Source organism: Peromyscus maniculatus, chromosome 8 (genome assembly GCF_049852395.1).
Source record: "Peromyscus maniculatus bairdii isolate BWxNUB_F1_BW_parent chromosome 8, HU_Pman_BW_mat_3.1, whole genome shotgun sequence".
Lineage (NCBI taxonomy): Eukaryota > Metazoa > Chordata > Mammalia > Rodentia > Cricetidae > Peromyscus > Peromyscus maniculatus.
The window spans coordinates 32,809,326-32,830,076 of NC_134859.1; the positions used below are offsets into that span (position 1 = coordinate 32,809,326).

The 20,751-nt window shown below is 42.1% G+C and overlaps 2 pseudogenes; one reads left to right on the forward strand and one right to left on the reverse strand.

Annotated features, from left to right (window-relative positions):
- Window positions 1-4,669: 4,669 nt before the first annotated feature.
- Window positions 4,670-5,894, reverse strand: LOC102926332 (cytoplasmic 60S subunit biogenesis factor ZNF622 pseudogene; annotated as a pseudogene).
- Window positions 5,895-6,055: 161 nt separating this feature from the next.
- On the forward strand, window positions 6,056-9,210 carry LOC102926031 (ameloblastin pseudogene; annotated as a pseudogene).
- Window positions 9,211-20,751: the final 11,541 nt, after the last annotated feature.

The window sequence follows — 20,751 nt, forward strand, 5'->3', positions numbered from 1 at the left end:
TAAGATCTCTTGGGATTTTGAGGGCATGAAGGAAAATAAACAAGATGTTAAAAGTACCCTAAAAATGAGGAAAGTTAGTAAAGAACCTCAAGAGACTAGATTAGGTCTATTCCCCAATGTATATCACACAGACTACCATTAAGTGGTGTATATTATGCTGCATACTATTTACTCATTGTTTTATATAGAGAGACTTGGCAATCAATAGAGACTGTGAGTGACAGCAATAACATTAGGGAAACAGAAACACTAGAGAAAACACTAGGGGAAGACCTCAGAGTATCAGTGAGTCTTTAATGGACATAAATACTTCCAGAGGAGTTAGTGACCCCAGTAGATTGTGGCTATAGGAGTTCATCTCAACCCCTAATAGTTCCCAAAGGGACAATTACAACAGCATGAAATTAGTCTGAAAGATTGGTTCTCTGTTCTCTCAAATATAACCCATCATAAAACGTTTCATATAGTCAGTAGAGTCATCCAGCCCATCAGCCTTTAGGCTCAGCAAGAGCCAAAGTGTGTGCTCAGCCAGTCAAGCACCTAGGCTCAGAACTTAAACAAGCCTCAGTTTCAAGGGGGCTCCAGGCAAGTTTATTACCTCTAAAACTTGTTTCCTTATACACACTAATTGTCCTAATTTACTCTCTGTTGCCATGATAAAACACTGACCAAAACCAATTTGGGGGAGTACGGTGTTCATTTTGGCTTACAAGTTACAGTCCATCCATAAGGGAAGGCAGGGCAGGAGCTCAAGACAGGAACTGAAACAGAGGCCACGAAAGAGTGCTGCTTTCTCTGCCTGGCTCCTCCTGCTTGCTCAGCTTCCTTTCTTATGCAGCCCTAAGACCCACCTGCCTAGGGATGGCACCACTCACAGAATGCTGGGCCCTCCCACATCACTTAGCAACCAAGAAAATGCCCCCACAGATATACCCACAGGCCAATGGAGGAAACTCCTTCATTGAGTTTGCATCTTTCCAAGTGTGCCAAGTTGACCAGAAAAGCTAACTATGACCCAGATCATGCCCACCATATAAACCTATCTCCCCCCAGTTATAAGAGTGAGATGAAAGGACACCAGAAAAGCACCTAGCATGTTCCTAGAGTACATGCAACCTTATATATCATTGGGAGAGGAGATCCAAGAAATGTTTGATTGAATTTAACAGAAGACAGGAAATCAAATAAGAAACACCATCCCCAAGCAGTAAGAAGAAATGGGGATCATTAATAAAAAGACTGAGTAAAATGTTCCTGAGACCCTACCCTGACAGGTAAGACCCACCACCTGTTTTCCTTGCATTTTATCACAAGCTACTCAAGCTGAAAGTGTCACTCCATTCTAGAGCACTTGCCTAACATGGGTAAGCGCTGAGCTTAAGCTCCAGCATGGAAAAGAAGGTCCAGGGTTGGTCAAACAAGGGCTGAACATAATTTTCTCAGGGTGAATTGAATTTGTGATTCAGTCCAGACTTCAGACTTCTGTCTAGCAATATTTCATGCCACACAAATACCTACATCTGTTCTTTTACATTTTCTACACTAAATTGGATGTTTAAGAGCTGATTTATTCCCTTATTTATTTTACATGACTAAGAATGGTGTGTGAAATGGCTAAATACTATTTAACTACTATTGAGTAGTTCTCATGTTTCCACAAAGCATATGGGTCCCAGACTTTGGGGAACAAGGAAGAAAAGGAATAGGTTCCCACTTTTGAGAGGGAAAAAAATCTAAATAAGCATACAAAATATCCAAAAAGGGGAACAGTGGATGAGGAGATGTAGCCTTTTACAAAGAATAGCAACAATAGTGTCCTGTTTTTAAACACAGAAAATATCTCTTCAAAATCTAGCTTTTAAAAAAGGTCAGAGAAGTTTAAGGTTTACTCAAGTGTAAATGTCAATCGGAGTAAGTGGTACTGTGAGAAAATGGGGAGATCACTGACCTTTAGTCCAAAAGAAGGCTAGAAATGGTGCCCAAAAAGAGAAACAGGAAGAAAGATTTGAAAATAAATGTTAACTAAGAAACCAGGATGAAGAAAATGATAATTTACTGTAATTGCTACTTGATCACACACCAGAATTTTTGTTGCAAAGCCATGCCCCGTGTGGTCAAATAAAAAAGGTGACAGGATAATGTAGCAGACTTTCTTGGACTGCCAGTCCCCAAATCATGACACAGAGACTTATTATTAATTATGAATGCTCAGCCTTAGCTTAGGCTTGTTTCTAGCTGGCTTTTTTTTTTGAAACTTACATTAACCCATTTCTATTCATCTATGTGCTGCCCTGAGGCTCGTTTACCTCATCTACATACTGTCCATCCTGCTTTCCTATTTCCTCCTCTGTGATTGGCTTGGCCCCACCTGGCTGGCTCCCCTTTTCTCTTTACCCCTTAGCCCCACCTATCCCTCCTCTGCCTAGCTATTGGCTGTTCAGATTAAACCAATCAGGTGGCTTAGGCAGGCAAGATAAAACAACAACACATCTTTACATAGTTAAACAAATATTCTCTAACACAAACAAATGCAACACATCTTTACATAGTTAAACAAATATTCTCTAACACAAACAAATGCAACACATCTTTACATAGTTAAACAAATATTCTCTAACACAAACAAATGCAACACATCTTTACATAGTTAAACAAATATTCTACTCCACAGCAGCTGGGGTTGTAGTTCAGTGGATAAAGTGCTTCCCCACACTTGGATAAGAACCAAAGCTCAGAGCCCAGCATCTGTGTAAAAGCTAGGCAGGTATAGAGGCAGAGATAGGAGCCACCAGAGCAGACTGGTTAGCTAGACTAGCAAAACCAGGGAGCTATGTGTTCAGAAAGAGATCTGCCTCAGGAAATGAAGTAGGGAGGAATCAAAGAAGGCACCCAGCATTGACCTCTGGTGTACACAGAGACACATGTGCATATACACATATACACCTATACACATATGAACATGCATACCCATCATGTGCATCTGCTAAAAAAAATGTGATGCACAAGGTTAGATGAGGTAGGGTCAGTTATGTGATCTGCTTTTGTATTTTGATTTTATAAGTGATTACAGTTAAGAGATTGCATGAATATCAGAAGAGACTCTTTATTATATTAAAGCCGATGCTGTGAAGTAAGCCCAGTAGAGACCACCACATGGACACTCTGAAAGCTGAAAAGAAAGTCTTTATTGTCAGCCTGCAGCTGCATAGGGAGCTTGCCTAAATCATTCAGCACCTTACAGTTCTTGGTCTTTTATGCACAAAAAATACATTCTGGTTGGCATACCTCAGTTAGCAAGAAGCAGAACTTCAGAAGCCTTAAAAAGCAAGGTTAGTATGTTTAGAGAACTTTGTTACTCAGGAAATTTCCTAGAACTATGGACTAGGTCATTGCTCCTATTTTTGAAGGCAGCAGGGGCCTACCTGTGGGCCTTTTAGGTCAGAAAAGTGCCTCTAACATGGTATTAGTCATGCTAAGGTCTGGGGACCTGTTGTAATGACAGAAAAAACTATATAAAATATTCAAAGTATTTATCTCTCATTTTGTATCTAAATTTCTCTAAAATCAGACCCTTTATGCCCTTTTAGCTTTTTCTTTTAACACACCAAGCTCACAATACACTCTACACAGCCAACACCCTCACCAGACTCCTCACCATGTCCCCCATAGAATCACACTCTTCATAAAACCATGCTTTTGACCTCAATGTTCACATTGTTCTCTTTTACCCCTATTATTGACTTACAACATCTAATGTTTTTATTTCTATTTTCTTACACATTCTTTCTACTTTCATGGAAACTCCTCATATGTTCCTGTAAGTTATCTACTATTTGTATTAGATCCTTTAATATATTTTCTATATTTTGTTTTTTGACACAGGGTCTCTAATTCAGGCTGGACTTGAACTTCCTATGTAGTTGAGGATGATCTTAAAACTTCTAATCTTCCAACTTCTACCTCCCAAGTGCTGGGATTACAGATGTGTACTACCACATCTGGTTTGTGCAGTGCTTGGGATCAACCCTAGAGCTCTGTGTATGCCCTCTACCAAGATACATCTCCAGTTTAATTCACTAATATAGCAACTATAATTACTGTACAGTTTCTAACTTTGGGGGCTTTAAAGTTTATAGTCATGGAGGTACATGCCTGTAATTCCACCACTGAGAACATTAAGCCAGAAGAATTGCATATTTGAGGCCTGACTTACATGGTAAGATCCTGCCTCAAAAAAAAAAAAAAATAGTTAAAAAAAATTAAAGTTCTAAACTAATAGTTCTAATATCTATGTTTTCTCTGAGTCTAGTATTATTGGTGGCTTTATCTCTTGGTATATAGCTTTGTTTAGGTTTAGTTTGGGGAATGGGGCATGATCTATGTAGCCTGAGCTGAGAATGAACTCACTGAATACTTTAGGATGGATTTCCAATCTTCCTGTCTTTACCTCTAGAGAGCTGGGATTCCAAGCATGCACCACCACACCTGGCTTGGGAGTGAGTTTTTTTCAATTACATTTTTGTATGTCTTCTCCCTTTTTTCATTCTGACTTTTTGTTTTAATTGGGAAGAACAAATGAAGTAGCAGTAAATCTATTCCACAGTCTGGCTTCCGCTGGTCCTCAGGCAAGAAGAAAGTATGGCAGGAAATGCATCTCGGTCTCAGCCTCTCAGAATCCCACCTGGGTCCTGGAGTGCATCTGTTGGCTGGCACTGTTTCATGCCTGTCTTCAGTATCCGTTTTGATCTCATCCTTTGGACATACTGCACAGCTCACTCCTACATGAGAGCTGCTCCAGCCCACAGCCTTCTGGTTTCTAGCAACTTCCACAGCTCTTGATAAGCCAAATCACCGTCTGTAGTACCTCATCTAGGAGTGATGAGCTGCTCTGGCACAGGAAGGAAGAATCAGCACCATGGTTTCATCATCACATTCCAAGATCCTGTCTGAAGGCAACTCCTCAGCCTCATCAGCCTCCCTGTGATCTGTGGAGCTACTCCTAAAATCACAGCCCTCTGGGGATTCTAAAGTAGCATCACCATATGTGAAGAGCTTGTAGTGGCTTTTGTCATTCTTGTGTGCCTGGACGCCTTCTGCAAGGAAGAACAATTTTCCTCTCATTGTCCCACAAGTAAATCTTGCCAATGCCAGCTTCCTCTCATGTCATTAATCTGTCTGAGAGATATTCTGTATAAAGAATAAAGAAGCTGTGGGGTTTGGTCCTGTGAGTCACATTCTTCATGAGGGATAATGAATGGTGGGAACAAAATAAGCACTCTGCTCTTGAGATAGCGCCTGAGTGTGGGCTTGGCCCAGACTCTTCATCTTCCGCATCCTCCGTGTGGTCCATGGTACCTGTTTCTTCATCGCCAAATTCTTCATCAGCATTAGTATGTTCTCAATCTTCTTCATCTAGGTCCTCCTCCTCCTCCTCCTCTTCCTCCTCTCTTCCTCTTCCTCTATTTCCTACACCTGGTGCTTGATAAACTTCATCTGCTGATCAAAGCATGGGAGGTGGGGCAGCTTCTCCACCCAGGCTTCGTTGTGAGTCCCCAGCCTTGCCACTCCTGGACTCTTTTGCCGAAGTCAAAGTCCTTTATGGGGATATGGGAATGACGGAACCTTAACGGCTACATTGACGGCACCTTGCCCACACTCTTCACACCTAGTTCCTTCTCCACATTCTTATTCATCATCTCTTCTTGGTGATTCACAGCCTGCACCACCTTCATCTCCAGCTCAACATACGGGCAGGACTTATGGTAATTTTTCTTGGGCATTGAGGCTGGCAAACTTCTTAATGCAGATCGTGTAGTAGGTGGCCATGTTCTTGCCCCACCACCATCACCACAGCCTGCTGGTTCCTCGAGGCCTTCAGTGGTGACATGGGCCATATTGGCCACTTGAAGATGCAGACTTTAATGGTGCTAGTCTGTCTTGTAGTGGGTCTACTGCATCTCCAAGTCACAGAATGCCACCTGGCAGGTGATGTGGGCATATGTTGCCATCACAGCGCAGGAAGTAAGAGGCAACCAGGCCTCCATACTCTTACAGCATGCCAGATAGGCTGTGTGTGGAAGTGAAACTGAAGGCAGTTCTGCTTCGAAATGGATGTGAATCTTCTTCACAGGACAGCTACTGCCTGGAAACGTGCTTGCACAGTTAATCCCTGGCTCTGAGCCCTCAGCTTTCTCTCTGAACACAGCCAGTCTCTCTTTGTTCCTGGAGAATCACAGGGCTGTCCTTCCCAAGTAGTTTAGACACCTGTCCCTAGAGGAGACAAGGTTCCAGGAAGGAGAGTAAGTCTTTCACCTTTCTCACAGTGTCAATCCTTCCTCCCACACTCTATTAGGAGTGATTTTTTGCTACTTCCTGCTCTTGCACTGGGTATTTTTATGGCCAAAATCTATGGCAAGGAGCCCAGGATCTGGTACAAATTCCTCTCCTTCCTGGCGGTCCCTAGTCCCTCGCCCATATCCAACTTACAGAAAACCTTTGAAGTGCTTGTTAATTTCTTCTTATCCATTTATATATCACCCCCCCCTTTCTTAATGACCATCACAGAGCATAGAGTCCACATGTCCAGTTTCTCTTCTGAGGAGCCTCTTCCTTCCTCACTGCAGGTAATTTGCTTAGCCTTTGACATCTTTCTAATGAGTCCCAAAATCATTAGGCTTTTGTTACTTAGTTGTAACAAAGTTCTCACTACTAGAGAAACAGTGATGCTGCTTCTAGTTCCCTGTATTCTTAGGGGAAGCATAACCCCCTGTCTCATCTATTCAGGATGCCATAACAAGCACCATAAGTTACGTGACTTACCAATGCCAGACATGCATTTCTCACCATAACAAAGACTAAATCCCTGGATGGGCCCTGGCAGATTTCCTATCTGGTGAGGGCCACCTTCTTGTCATAGACATCACTTTCTAACTCTGACCTCAAATGGTGGAAAGGGCAAATGATCTCTATTAGGACTTTCTTTACAGATGTTCTATTCTCATTCATAAGACTTCTCCCTATAATCTACTCCCCTCCCAAAGCTACCACCCACTAATACCATCATTTTAGAAAAGAGGATTTCAACACATAAACTTAGAGGTGAGGGCACACCTTCTGAACATGACACTCACCTAGCCTTTAATTTAGCATAGCACTCACCTGGGCCATTAATGATAACAGATAATAGAGTTATCATGTGTCTAGCAGGGTGCTTGCTATGAAATTAATACAGATAAGATTATTAAATCCTCATTATTATATCAGCTTCCCAGGCTAGGAAACCAAGAGCCATAATAGTGCAGTTATGTGCCCAAGGTCTCACAGCTGCTAAGTAGTAGGAACTGAATGCAAGCCCAGAGAGTCTGCCTCCAAAGCCATATTATCTGTACTGTTACCTGTACACCTTGAGGAAAGGGCCAAGTGTTGTCTCTATGTGGACCCTTCCAGGGTCATACAACCCCATTTAAATAAGTCACCCTCCAGTGACTGTAGAAGGAAGGAGTCAATGGCTGCCTCTTATCCTTATAAGCGATAAAAAGGGCTAGGAAGAAATGGCCATTGAGGGGAGGGGGGTGGCTGCAGAGGCACATTCATTCTTGTTTCTTCCTACCTCTAGTCTCACATATGGGAAATGTATATCCTGACCATGATGAGAGAACTTCTTCCTTAGGCTGAACATGTCAGTCCCTGACAGGAAAGAAGAATAAATGACTTCACCACTATGGGCTGTTTGCTTGATTAGGAGGAAATACAGTCTATATTTCATATGATTTTACCTAAGCTTCAACCACCAGAACTGAAAGTTCAGACTCTATCAGCCTACGATTTCATACTGTGTCTCTCTGACTCCCTCTCACTGTGATTAAGCAATAAAAGCTTAAAGGGCAAAATCTATAAATTGTGCTTCTCTGTAGCCCACACAGTACCCAGCACAAAGCTCTACAAATACCTGTTGAACGAGGGAATGAAAAGAGATTAAGTTCAGCTGTTCCAGTGTTGTAGTCCAAGCACACATCCTTCCTGTGGAAATTTGGGGGATACACAGAATTCAGGGGCTTCATCAAAGATGGATGAATGTCAGTTTTAAATCTTTTTTTTTCTAGCCACTTGTATTTATTAATACATGCTTAGTGCTCTTAATACCTTTGCTGTGGAAGGGTAGTGTCTTAGCAACAAGGTACATTAATGGGGACAAAGATGGAAAGCTTGTGCATACACGAAGAAGCTGCTGTCTCAGGGCTGTCAGGGCTCTTGGGAATGCCATGCATTGTGCACCAGCCCCAGGTGTACTTTGTCTCCAGGCATCGGTGGTTGCTGAGTGTCTGGGGACACGGTGATATCCATGGTTGTTTCTCCACCACCGAGGGGTGTGGCAACATCAGCACCATAGGCTTCCTAAACTTCTGCTAATTCAAGGGTGACAGGTGGATCAGCAGCTGCAGGGGTAACTCTGAGGAGTCCCTGCCTTTGTCCTACAGGACCCCTAGTTGTAAATAAGACCAAGGGAACATGAAGCCTACCTGTATGAATATCCTTTGCCTGTGTATCCCCCACCTCTTCCATCACAGCCATCCCTACAGCCTCAACAGCCAGGATTGAGACCCTTCCTTCAGCCCACGGATGCAACTGGTATCCAAGTCATACCCCAGAAGCCAAGGCCTCAGTCTTCACCTTAGACAGCTGCCCTTACAGAAAGGAGAGCTAACAGTAGCACATGAGCAGCCACAGGTGCATCATCAGAGATTCCACCATCACCTGAGGTCCCCAAAATGGATTTTGGGGATCCACAATTTTCAATAGTTTTCCAGATAGCCCACTTGATATTTGAGGGGCCAGTGGCACACAGTAAACAGCCAGCTTTCTACCCAGGAATGGTTTACATGTCTTATGGAGCAAACCAATTGAACGTTCCTACCAGAGTTGGCTTCATGAGTTCAGAAGACATGCCTGGAGGAAGAGGAAGTCCCCTGGTCAGGATTTGGAGGCTTGAGGCAAACCCTTAGGGGACTGAGTCTCAATTCACCCAATGGCAGAGACTATACTGTGGAAGTAGATTCTCCAGTGTCTGTAACCAAAGGCCCTGAGAAGGGATAGGATCCACAAGGCTCTCCACTGCAAGAGGCCAACCCAGCCAACCGGGAAAACCCAGCTCTTCTTTCACAAATAACACCTGGTGCCCATGCAGGGCTCCTTTGCTTGCCCCAGTTTTAAATCTTCAAAGCTTCATATTCTCTTTCAGATTCTCCAGTCTGAAAGACAGCTGGACTTGAAAAGTATAAAACTCAGGTTCTTGTCTACATGTTTTTCATGGTCACCAGGCATTAATACCTAGGGAAAAAAAACTTAGAGTTAACAAATAAAAAAGGTACCTTGGTTATTATAAGACCCTATAAAATGCCTATATTCTTTATATAGTCATTCCTACTTAGTCTAGTACATTTAAATTTTATTCTGGTGGCTGGAGAGATGGCACAGTACTGCTTTTGCAGAGGACTGGAGCTTGATTCCTAGTACCCACATCAGGCAGCTCACAACTACTTATAATTCCAGTTCCAGGGGAATCCAATGCCTCTGGCTCCTATGAGCATCAGTACTCACGCACACACACCCATACATAGGTGTGTGTGTGTGTGTGTGTGTGTGTATGCAGATATGTGTATATGTATGTATATATATATAATTAAAAAGAATAAATCCTGTTCTTAAAAAAAAAAAAAACAAGAACAGGATGGATGGGGCTGGAAATAAGTTCAGCCCTAAAGAGTACATACTGCTGTTGCAGAGGACCCTACTCACAACCACGTACAACTCCAGTTCCAAGAGGTCCAATGTCCCTCCGACCACCACAGGCACTGCACCCACATGCACAAACCCACACTTAAAACACACATAATTAAAAATTTTAAGTGCTATGCTTAATGGTTGGAATAATACAAAATAAAATCTAATTTGGATTGGAGGGTTCTGGACTATCATCTAACTTAAACCCTCATAAAATCCATATGTTAAGTGTAACCACTAACACTATTTTAGAAGGAAACTCTGACATGCTGCAAACCTGAAATCTTGGGCTATGTTTGATCAATTACTAAATTGCAGGCTTGTATTCAAATCTGGGCAGTCTGAGTCAAGAGGTCCTATGTCAAGCATGCCTCCTTTCTGCTCCCTAAATACAAAAAGAAGGTTGCATTTGAATCCTGTTTATAAGAAAAGGAACCAGAGAATCAAACTATGACAGATCCGATAGACTCTGTGGTTAGGTCTCACGTCCTCACTGCTCCTTGGTGACCTTCTTTGCTCTAAGGTTTCAGCCATCATTGATGTGATAGGAATACTTAAAACTCTGTCTTCAGGGCTCCAGGTCCATCTAGCCCCCCAGCTATGTTGACATTGATTCAACAAATACTCACTGAGTGTCTGCTTGTCAGACATGAGCTACGTGCTGAATAGAGCATAGATTTTTTTAAAGGCCTTTAAGAGTTGATACCAGGCAGAAGAAATCAAGGAATAAATCAATCAAAATCTTATCACTTCATGCAGAATTACATTGTATGGATGCATCATTCATCTAATGTCTCACCTTTTGGGGTACTTAGGCACTTTCTTACTTTTTAAAATTATAGACAGCATTGAAATTAATAACTGTAGAACAAACACCTAAGAATTAAATTTCTGGATCAAAAGCCCTGTGGATTTTAAATTTGTTAGGATTTAACAAGTTGCACACCATAAAAATTGTTACCGATCTGTAATTCCTATAGAAAATCCCTACTTTTCTGCATTTTCTCTTCTATTAATGTGAACTAGACACACTGTGTACACACTATTATGACCCTGAGCAAAACGAATTAACCTCTCTAGTCCTCTGTGCACTCTGAGATTGGAACAGAAGCAAAGAACTCCAGAAGCACTTTGGAAAGTGAATCACGCAGACCCAGTGCTCATTAGGGTGGAGTGGGAAGAGGTGAAGAGAACGTTAACCTCAAATTGCTCTGCATGGAAATAGACGACAATGTTTCCAACTAAGCAGCAAAAGGCAAAATGAAAAGCAATTTTTGAAGGTGAAGTCGTAAGTTGGATATCTGACACACTGAATCAGAGAAGCCTGTGCTCCTGGAAAGGTTGGTACCATAATAAGGGTAAAGATTCACCAGGAGAATGGCACAGGTTGGTTGGTTGACAGTTGATAGCATCAGCTTAGAAAATCTGAAATCACCACAGAGACAGCATTGTAGGAATGGCTGTGAGAGATCTTCTTCATTAGGTTAACTAAAAAGGGACTATCCACTCCAAAAATGAGAAGGCCATTGGATAGCAGTACCATGGGCTGGAATCCTAAACTGAACAACAAAAAGAAAAAAAGAATAAGGTGGGCTGGCCACCAACTAACACTTACTGTTCTGCTTCCTGACTGTGCACACAATGTGGCCAGCTGCCTCATGCCCCTGCTGCTATGGCTTCCTTGAAATCATGGACTGGACCCTCAAACTGTGAGCCAAGATAAACCCTTCCTTCCTGAAGTGGCTTCCTTCTGGTATTTTGTCTGAGAATAAAAAAAATTAACTATGGAAGGCACTGGTGGGAGTAGAATATGCTACTTCACGAACCAATAGTAACCTTGCCATTGACCAGGGAAAAAGCATGATGACCAGCTGCCTGCATACCCTCCTTGCCATGATGGACTGCACCCTCAAACTGTCATCCAAAATTACCCCCCCCCCCGTTTAAGATTCTTATGTTGGCTATTTTAACAAAACAACAAGAAAAATAACGACACCATCTGCTTGGTTTGTTGCTTTCTTGGTCTTTTGGTAGGTTGTTTGGTGCTTGGACTTTGCTTGGTCATTTGGTTGTTTGGTCCTTGATTAGTTGTTTGCTGCTAGTTTGCTTGTTTGGCTGCTTGATTACTTGGTTGATTGGTTGGTTGCTTCGTTGCTTGCTTGCTTAATTGCTTTTCACCCCATAGTACCCTTAACACATTTTGGAAGTATTATAATTTCAACACATCCAGGAATTTTGGGGACCAGTCAATATGTGAATGCAACTCTTGTTTTTCATGGAATTTTACAAATGCAGACACATTTAAATAACATCATAAAACTATGAGGATGATAAAAAATAATTACCCCTATTACTCCCATGAGCAATATTCAGGTAAGAAATAACAATCTCAAATTTATAACATGCCATAAGCCAAATCTAGTTTGTCTGAGTCTAAATCCAGGGACCCCCATCAATGAGGAATCGTGGATCCAGAGGTAAGTAAATGCTTGCCCAAGATTAAGCAACCACATTCCCCATCAAATAACCTTCTCTGGAACTGAAGAGAAAATTCTTCCTCACAAAACTAGGGTTAAATTCCTTTCATCACCAACCTACCAACCTAGCTGATGATGTCGATCTTTTATAGCAGTAGTAGTCATCATCATTATCATCATCATCATCATCAGCTGCTGCTGCTGCTGCTTCTGCTGCTGTTGCTTCTTCTCCTCCTCCTCCTCCTCCTCCTCCTCCTCCTCCTCCTCCTCCTCCTATTCCTCCTCCTCCTCCTCTTCCTCCTCCTCCTCTTCCTTCCCCTCCTTCTCTTTCTTCTTCTTCTCCTTCTCCTCCTCTTCCTCTCATCTTCCTCCTCTCAGGTCTGAATTCAAATACATGGGAAAGAGTAAAAGGGCCAGAGGAGGAGGAATCACAAAAAGAAAGCATTCTGATAATAAAACACCTTGCCACATGAAAAGGTCAAATGAGTGCTTGGTTTCAGTCTGTAATAGGCTTCTATTTGAACAATCCCAGCCATGAAATACCAAGCAATTTTCTGACCTTTTTAGCTGTGGCTACAAGCACTTGGATTCTTGAGACAGCTTATGTCTATATCTGACACTAACTAAAAGAAACAAATTGTTTCTAGGTACCCTGCTCCCAGGATACAAAATACAACCTACAGAACTGAATGGTTGAAGCTGGTAGTTGCTGTGGAATTACGTCCATTTGCTTCATTTTGTTTTAGCTTCAAAATTTTGAATACACTTTCTGAATCTGTATGTGCCCCATCTTAGGATTTTTATGAGAAATGGGTTTACCTTCCATATAAGCTGAGAAAGCAAGACACTCATATTCCAGGCTCCTCATAGGGTATAAGACCTGCTCTTCATCAATCAGATGATAGTACCCTGACTGGTCTTTGAGTAAAATCCTAAAGATACAAATAAGCAGAAATAAGAATCCATTCCAGAAATAGGATCAACAATGGTGGCAGAATTTTCTAGTTTCCAAATACAGGAAAATCAAGGAAGAGCACCCCTGCCCAGTATCCATCACAGTTTCTGGCACAACACGGTGGAGACTGTTGTGTCTTCACAGACCAACGATGGACATGAGTTTATCAGCAGTGCTACCTGCCCCCTGTTTTCTCTTGCTTCTGTCCTTATCCTCAGCCTGGATGTTCAGACTTCATAGCAACTGTGTGAGGACAGCTATATTATTTAAAAAGGATATGAAAACAGAAGCTGGAATACATGAGGAGAAGAGAACCAACAGAAATGGGGGGGCAATAAGAAAAATTATGAAGAAAAGAAATAAGATAGCATTATATTGTATACAATCAGAAATGGTCAGCATTCTTAGAGTAATTTTAGAAACCTATTCTTGTTTATGCCAAACAAAAGCACCTTATTTAGCCAAAAAAAAAAAAGCAATAAAAAGGAGTTTTTAAGTTATGGTTAATCACAGGTAGAGGAGACAGCACAAACGCCTGTAATCACATTTCACAATGTTTAAGGCAGAAACAAGGTGTAGGCTGGTTTCCTGCCCATATCCAGATCTGCCTGTAGATATCTCTGTCTCAGATAAAGACAACACCTCTGAAAACTCACAACGGTCTCCATCTCTTGCTTCTTCCCAGCACCCATTGCCAGGTAACCCCTCTTTTCCTTTAATAATGGCCACTTACTTGGGTCTCCCTTCCTCCCTCCACACTTCCAGTGGCCAGACTTAAGGCATGAATTTAAAACTTCCGCCGGGCGTTGGTGGTGCACGCCTTTAATCCCAGCACTTGGGAGGCAGAGCCAGGTGGATCTCTGTGAGTTCGAGGCCAGCCTGGGCTGCCAAGTGAGCTCCAGGAAAGGCGCAAAGCTACACAGAGAAACCCTGTCTCGAAAAAAAAAAAAAAAAAAAAAAAAAAACTTCCTCCATGCACAACTGCTACTGTACTTTAACTGGACTGCTTGTCTCTAATATGTCTTGTGCCAAATTAATCTTCCCAAGACACACTGCCTCATCATTGTCCAGATCAAACCCTCAATGTCTGACTGTTGCCTGTGCGGTGAAATCCAAACTACTCAGCATGATACATGAGACCCCTCATGATGCCTTCCTGCTTCCTATATTTGCCATTTAATCACTACACGCTTCTACTCAAAACAATTATTTTGGGTCAAGGACCTTTTCTCATTCAGTTCTGGGAATCAGACTCAGTTCCCTATGCACTCTAAGCAGGTGCTGTAGCACTGAGCCCAAGTTATATATTCTTTAAATGTACTGACTTTAGGGGGGCTGGAAAGTTGCCTCAGTGGTTAAGAGCACTTGTTGCTTTTGTGGAAGATCCTGGCTCAGTTTCCCAGCACCCACACGGTGGCTCACAACTATCTGAACTCCAGTTCTGGGGGTGGGGGTGTGTCCAACACCCTCTTCTGACTTCACTGGCACCAGGCATGCACCTGATATACATACAAATATGCAGGGAAAACACTCCTACACATTAAAATAAATAAATGTCAAAAAATTAACTAAAAAATAATAATAAACAACAGGAGGGTGGGGAGGTAGCTCAGTGAGTAAAGGCACTTGCCACCAAATCTGACTATCTGAGTTCGATTCCCAGGATCCACATGTTGGGAGAAGAGAATCAACTCCTTCACATTGCCTTCTGGTCAACACATGTGTTTTGTGGCACCCATGCTTATTCATAGACATACACAGACATACACAAAATAAAAAGAACAATCAAAAATGTTTTTAAATCCAGGGACTCAAAATATATAATGCATTTTAATAAGAGATATAGAAATTTAAAAATCATATAGACAGCTGCAAGATTTTTATGCCTTCAACATTATAGTAACCCATACTAAAGATAATCATCATATAAAAATGCTATTTATATGCCACACTGTATTCTAAATATTAGTGCTGTCTATATAAACATTACAGCACCTTTGTAAGGTGGGTGCTATAGTTCCATTTGCGTAAAGGAAAAGAGTGTTGAAGGACCAAGAAATGTGTTCAAAAACATTCTGCCAATAAATGCAGAGAAAAAAATCAATCACTGAGAAGTTGATTTTTAAATAAATGGAATGTGTTCTTAAAATAAGATCACTGTATGAGTAAGGGAGCTACATAAATATGTTATTTTGTGACATATGTTTTAAATCAATTCTAGAAGGAACAATATTGCCAGTGTTGGTTTCCTACCAGAACATCACAGACTACCAATGTTCCATGCAAAGCGTAAGCTGCTCATAAAACTTGTTACAGAAATGAACTGCAGGACCCACTTTCTAGGAATTCCATTCTGTGTAATTTAGTGCCTTGCACTTTTATTGAGCATCTGAGTGTTGATGACAGTAGACATACAGCTGGCTCTTGAATGTAACTTAGAGAAATCCTCAGACAGGTAGTCACTGTGCAGCCTCCCAATCATAACACATGGGCCCTGTTCCTTCTGGCTCCTCCACTCACTTGTTGCAGGACTAAATGTTTATCTTGCCCACCCTCAGATGTGTCATCTTCTAGCAAAGAATGATGGGGCTGATGACCTAAGCTGTCACTGAAGGGCCACCTTACCAAAGTGCTACTCCAGCAAAACCAAACTGCTTTTCTTACCACGCTCACATTGCTCAATTGATGGTGTGTGCCTGGAGCTCTGTTTTGGGAAGGAAGCCAAGGTTCTATTTCAAAGGAGACGGAAAAATAAGACGATCATTTGGAGATGTGTTGTGCGAGTGTGAAGGGGACCAGAAATAAGTGTTCAGGGTGTTTTATAATCTCAGTGATGACACACAGATCTGTCATGCCTCATTCAAACAGACTGTTTCCCTACTCAATCTGTCCCTTTAACCTTACTGGAATTATCCCTCTGGCTCCCCTTCAAAGGCTCCATAAATACTCTCTCATCGCTTCTTTCTACATGCTGCTGTTTTTTTTTTTTTTTTGGTTTTTGAGACAGGGTTTCTCTGCATAGCTTTGCACCTTTCCTGGAGCTCACCTGGTAGCCCAGGCTGGCCTCGAACTCATGGAGATCCGCCTGGCTCTGCCTCCTGAGTGCTGGGATTAAAGGTGTGTGCCACCACCGCCCGGCTCTATATTTCTAATAAATAACAGTTTCATTCTGCTTTGTAATGAGCAGGAGCTTATCTACGACTGTAGCTAAAGTTTTCCTACCTGGCCCACAGTCAGGACAAATCTCTGTCACCCACCAGTCCCACAGCCGCTCAGACCCAACCAAGTAAACACAGAGACTTATATTGCTTACAAACTGTATGGCTGTGGTGGGCTTCTTGCTAACTGTTCTTATAGCTTAAATTAATCCATTTCCATAAATCTATATCTTGCCACGTGGCTCATGGCTTACCGGCGTCTTCACATGCTGCTTGTCATGGCAGTGGCTGGCAGTGACTCCTCCCACCTTCCTGTTCTCTCAATTCTCCTCTCTGTTAGTCCCGCCTGTACTTCCTGCCTGGCCACTGGCCAATCAGTGTTTTATTTATTGACCAATCAGAGCATTTGACATACAGACCATCCCACAGCATACCAACCTCTCTTTCTCAAAGTAAAGGGCCCTGGATTACTGTGCAGATTTGGTGGAATAACAAACCCAATAGTCCCCATCAGAAATTAGAAATACAGCCGCTGGTTGTTACAGCATACTCAGCTCTAAAATCCTAGACTCCCCGGGTAAAACGCTATTAAGCATGACTGATGGGGATAATGGGTAAAAATGCTGAGACAGGGTTCAGCACTGTGGACAGTTCACACAGCTGCTCTATGTTCTTACCTCAGTTCTGTACATCCCTCCAGGCTTTCTATCCCCGTGGCCCGTGTAAGGCTAGCTCAAGGGCTCACCATACAAGCACGGGCTTTCTAAGACTCCAGGAAAAGGGAAAGCCTTGTCTGTTCAGGATCTTTAATGCCCTCATCTAACCAACTGATCTCATCACAGTGTAGAGAAAAGGTTGAGTCCAGACTGTGGGTCAGAGTACTAGATGTTGATTCTGGCTTCCCCACTTAGTGGCTGTATAGAATGAGGTAAATCGTGTAGGGTTTTAGTGCCTCAGTTATATAAAAATATAGCATCTGCTTCACTGAGTTTTAGTGACTACAAAGCTATTTCCATACAGTGCTTATCACACCCTTGATATAGACTAGTGCTCAGTAGATGGGAGCTGTCAGCAGCTAATGGCTACCGTAAGAGCCAACAAGCAGCTCTGTCTTGGCCAGAGACTCACAGGAGTTTGAGAAAGATCTTTTATTTCCTCAACTGCTGGATAAGACAATTCAAACAAAGCAAAACCTGAAATATTCTTTCTAATATCTCAGTAAGTTTTTTCCTCTTTAACTTCTGGGCTTTGCTCATTTTTTCTTGTTATTGTTCTTATTTTTCAGTCTTTCACAACTTCATCTACATGTAGTATACTTTGATCATACTCTCTTATCCTCCTTCACCCTCCTACTGAACCCCTTCTCCAAAACAAGTGCCCCTCCTTACTTCATATCTTTTTTTGGTGTCCCACTGCTTTTTATTACACTTGCCTTCGTTAGTGTGAGTGTGAGGTTACTTTGTTGAACAAGAGGAACTTAACAGAGGCAACAACATGGAAGAATGTGACTTTCCATCCCCAGCAAGCATCGACTGCTTGTAACTCCTCGGGGAGGGGTGGCTTTATCAGGTCTTCCCTTGTCTCTGATGGGATCCTGATGGGCCCAGTCCTGTGCATGCCTTATGTAGGTAACCACTGTTTCTGTGAGTTCATAGGTGAAACAGCCATTTCATATCCAACAGTGCTTCACAGCCCTCCTTCCCATACTAGGGTTCTTTCACTTTTCCCACCTGTCTTCCATGCTGGTCCCTGTGATTTGTAGGAAGTGATACAGATGTCCTCTTTAGGACAAGCACTCCATAGTCACTTAATCTCAACACTTGAATCAGCAAGGAGTATTTTCCTGAACTGCCACCCATTGCACATGGAAGCTTCTCTTCTTTGATTATTTTACATGCTGCCAGCATCCAGAGTTTGCAGGATCTCCTGGGCACCACATTCCCAAGCCTTCGATTCAAACTCCTTGACTTTACTCTCCTGAATTATAGATGGCCCAGGGGATAAAGGACATAAGGATATGGACATGCTCTAGCCCAGGCTTTCTTCACATTCAGAAAGCCTAACTGCAACCCTGAGATTCATTCATAAATAAGAGACCCTCATAAAAGGAGAGGAAGCAGAAGACAGCAGTGTTTCTATCCACCACCCTGCTCTCTGCCATCCATCATAGTTTTCCTGGGTATCTGTAGCCATTCGTTTCAATAACCTCAGCTTGTTGCTTCAAGTGTTTGGATAGTTTTGCATATCTCAGTTTTCTGTTGAACCTTTCTTACTGAGTATTCCTGAAACAAATCCCCAACACATCCTCTGGGCAGATTTGTTTATGAGTTTTCCATTTAATCCCCAGCGACTTTGCAGAAGTGATTTTAGAAGTGTTACAAACCCAAACAGCTTCCTGGCCAACTGCAGTTTTTTCACATGAGATCATGGCTTTAAATCTCAAAATCACAGCATAACTTGTTATTAATAGCAGGGGATTTCAGCTGAACACGGTTCTCTGGTCGGCTGCTAGAAATGCAGGTTTAACATCCCCTAGACTGTGAAATTAAAAGAAAAAATCCTAAAAGCCTGAGCATTTCCATGTCATTAGAACTACACCTTTCATTCTTTCTCCGACATCTCATAACATCATAGCCCTGAAGGTCTGGGGTCAGTGTCTGAGGGATCCTGGAACAAGTAACACATCTTATCTTTTTAGCTTCAGTGTTAGTATACAGTGAGCGCTTACATTCATTTCCCCCTTGCCTCTGCAATAAGAAGAGCATTGTCCTTGTTTGGGTGGTGTTGGAATTATTCACAAGCTTTTGCTTTGGCTAATGGGATATTACCAAATGTCGTGCACCAATGACAGAAACTATGTCCATGCAGTTGGAGCTGAGCTCTTGGTCTTCCACCAAACTCACAAAGTACCTGTTCACTGGACCTAGAAGGAGAATAACACATGTGATGGACAGAACTTGTGGCTCCTACTAGACCTGTCACAACCAACCCAACACATGAACTAATTATTTTATCATTTTATTTTATTTCATTATTATCCTTTAGAAGCCTGTTTGTTTTCTAATGAGAGACAGAAAGGGGGTGGATCCAGATGGGAGGGGATGGAGGAAGGAACTGGGACGAGTACAGGGAGAGGAAACCATAACCAGGATATATTATATGAAAAACAAATCTTTTTTCAATAAAAGAAAAAAGTAACAGCCTATTGCCATGTGTCACTGGGATTTCAAAGTCACTTGGTACAGCATATTGTGGTTATGACAAAGTTTTCAATCAATGAACAAACATTTGGACTGCAGGACTACCGAACACTGACTTCTTATTGCCTAGAGATTAACAGAAGAGGAACCAGGCCTTTTACCACTAGAGATGCAGTCTGTTGCTTCCTGAGGAGACTGGCATAAGAGTACATGGCCACATCTGAAAAGTTATGCAGCCATGATTTATAATTTGTTATTGTATAACACCAGACTAAAAGAGAAAATTGTCCAATTTTTTTTTTCATTTTTTAAGAGCTTTGTGTAGTCCCAACTAGCCTCAAACTCACTATCTAGCCAAGGCTGACCTTGAACTCCAGATCCCCCTGCCTCCACCTCTGAAATGCTGGGGTTATGGATATATGTCACCATGCTCAGCTCTTCAATTTTGTTTTATACTCTCCTTCCCTGACCTTGTCTCTGTCCCACAGATAAGAAAACTCCCTTCTGAAAAGGACAGAACTGTCCTGAAGTCATGCTGTGCTGAGGGAAAAAAATCTAATCTCTGCTGTAATAAAATGCTTTAGAATTTATAAGAATCAAGAATTCCCAATAAGCATATAATTGAACTTGTTTTTACTGCCATGGTAGAACTGGGCTGAAAATTAAAAATTCATTACCTAGTGCAGTTTACAGAAGCTATGTTTCAGCTCTTTGGAAAAGGGTTCCCAATTCACTCAATTTAACAAACATAAGAACACAAACATTACCAAACCAGGTCAGATCCCCAGGACCTTCTGCACAGAGTTCTCTGACAGTTGAAAAGGCAAAGTTGTCCTTGATGAAAAGTTAGGTTGCAAGCAAAAGACCCCTGGTTCTTAATAAATCATCCTGGATCTGTCATTCAAGCAGATCTGATAGAAGTAACTGTACCAGACTTGCCCTATCTCTCTCTCTCTCACACACACACACACACACACACACACACACACACACACACACACACACACACACACACACTGGGGCAGTCTTCCTGGGTACAATTTTCTAACCTACAAGCAGAAATCCAAGCAGTGTGGGGATGCCGCAAAGCTGGAATGGCATAAAAAGTTCAGGGCAGCTGATGTATCAGAAGCTATGAGGCAAGGCCCTGAAGATAAATACCTAACAGAAAGCCTGCCCCA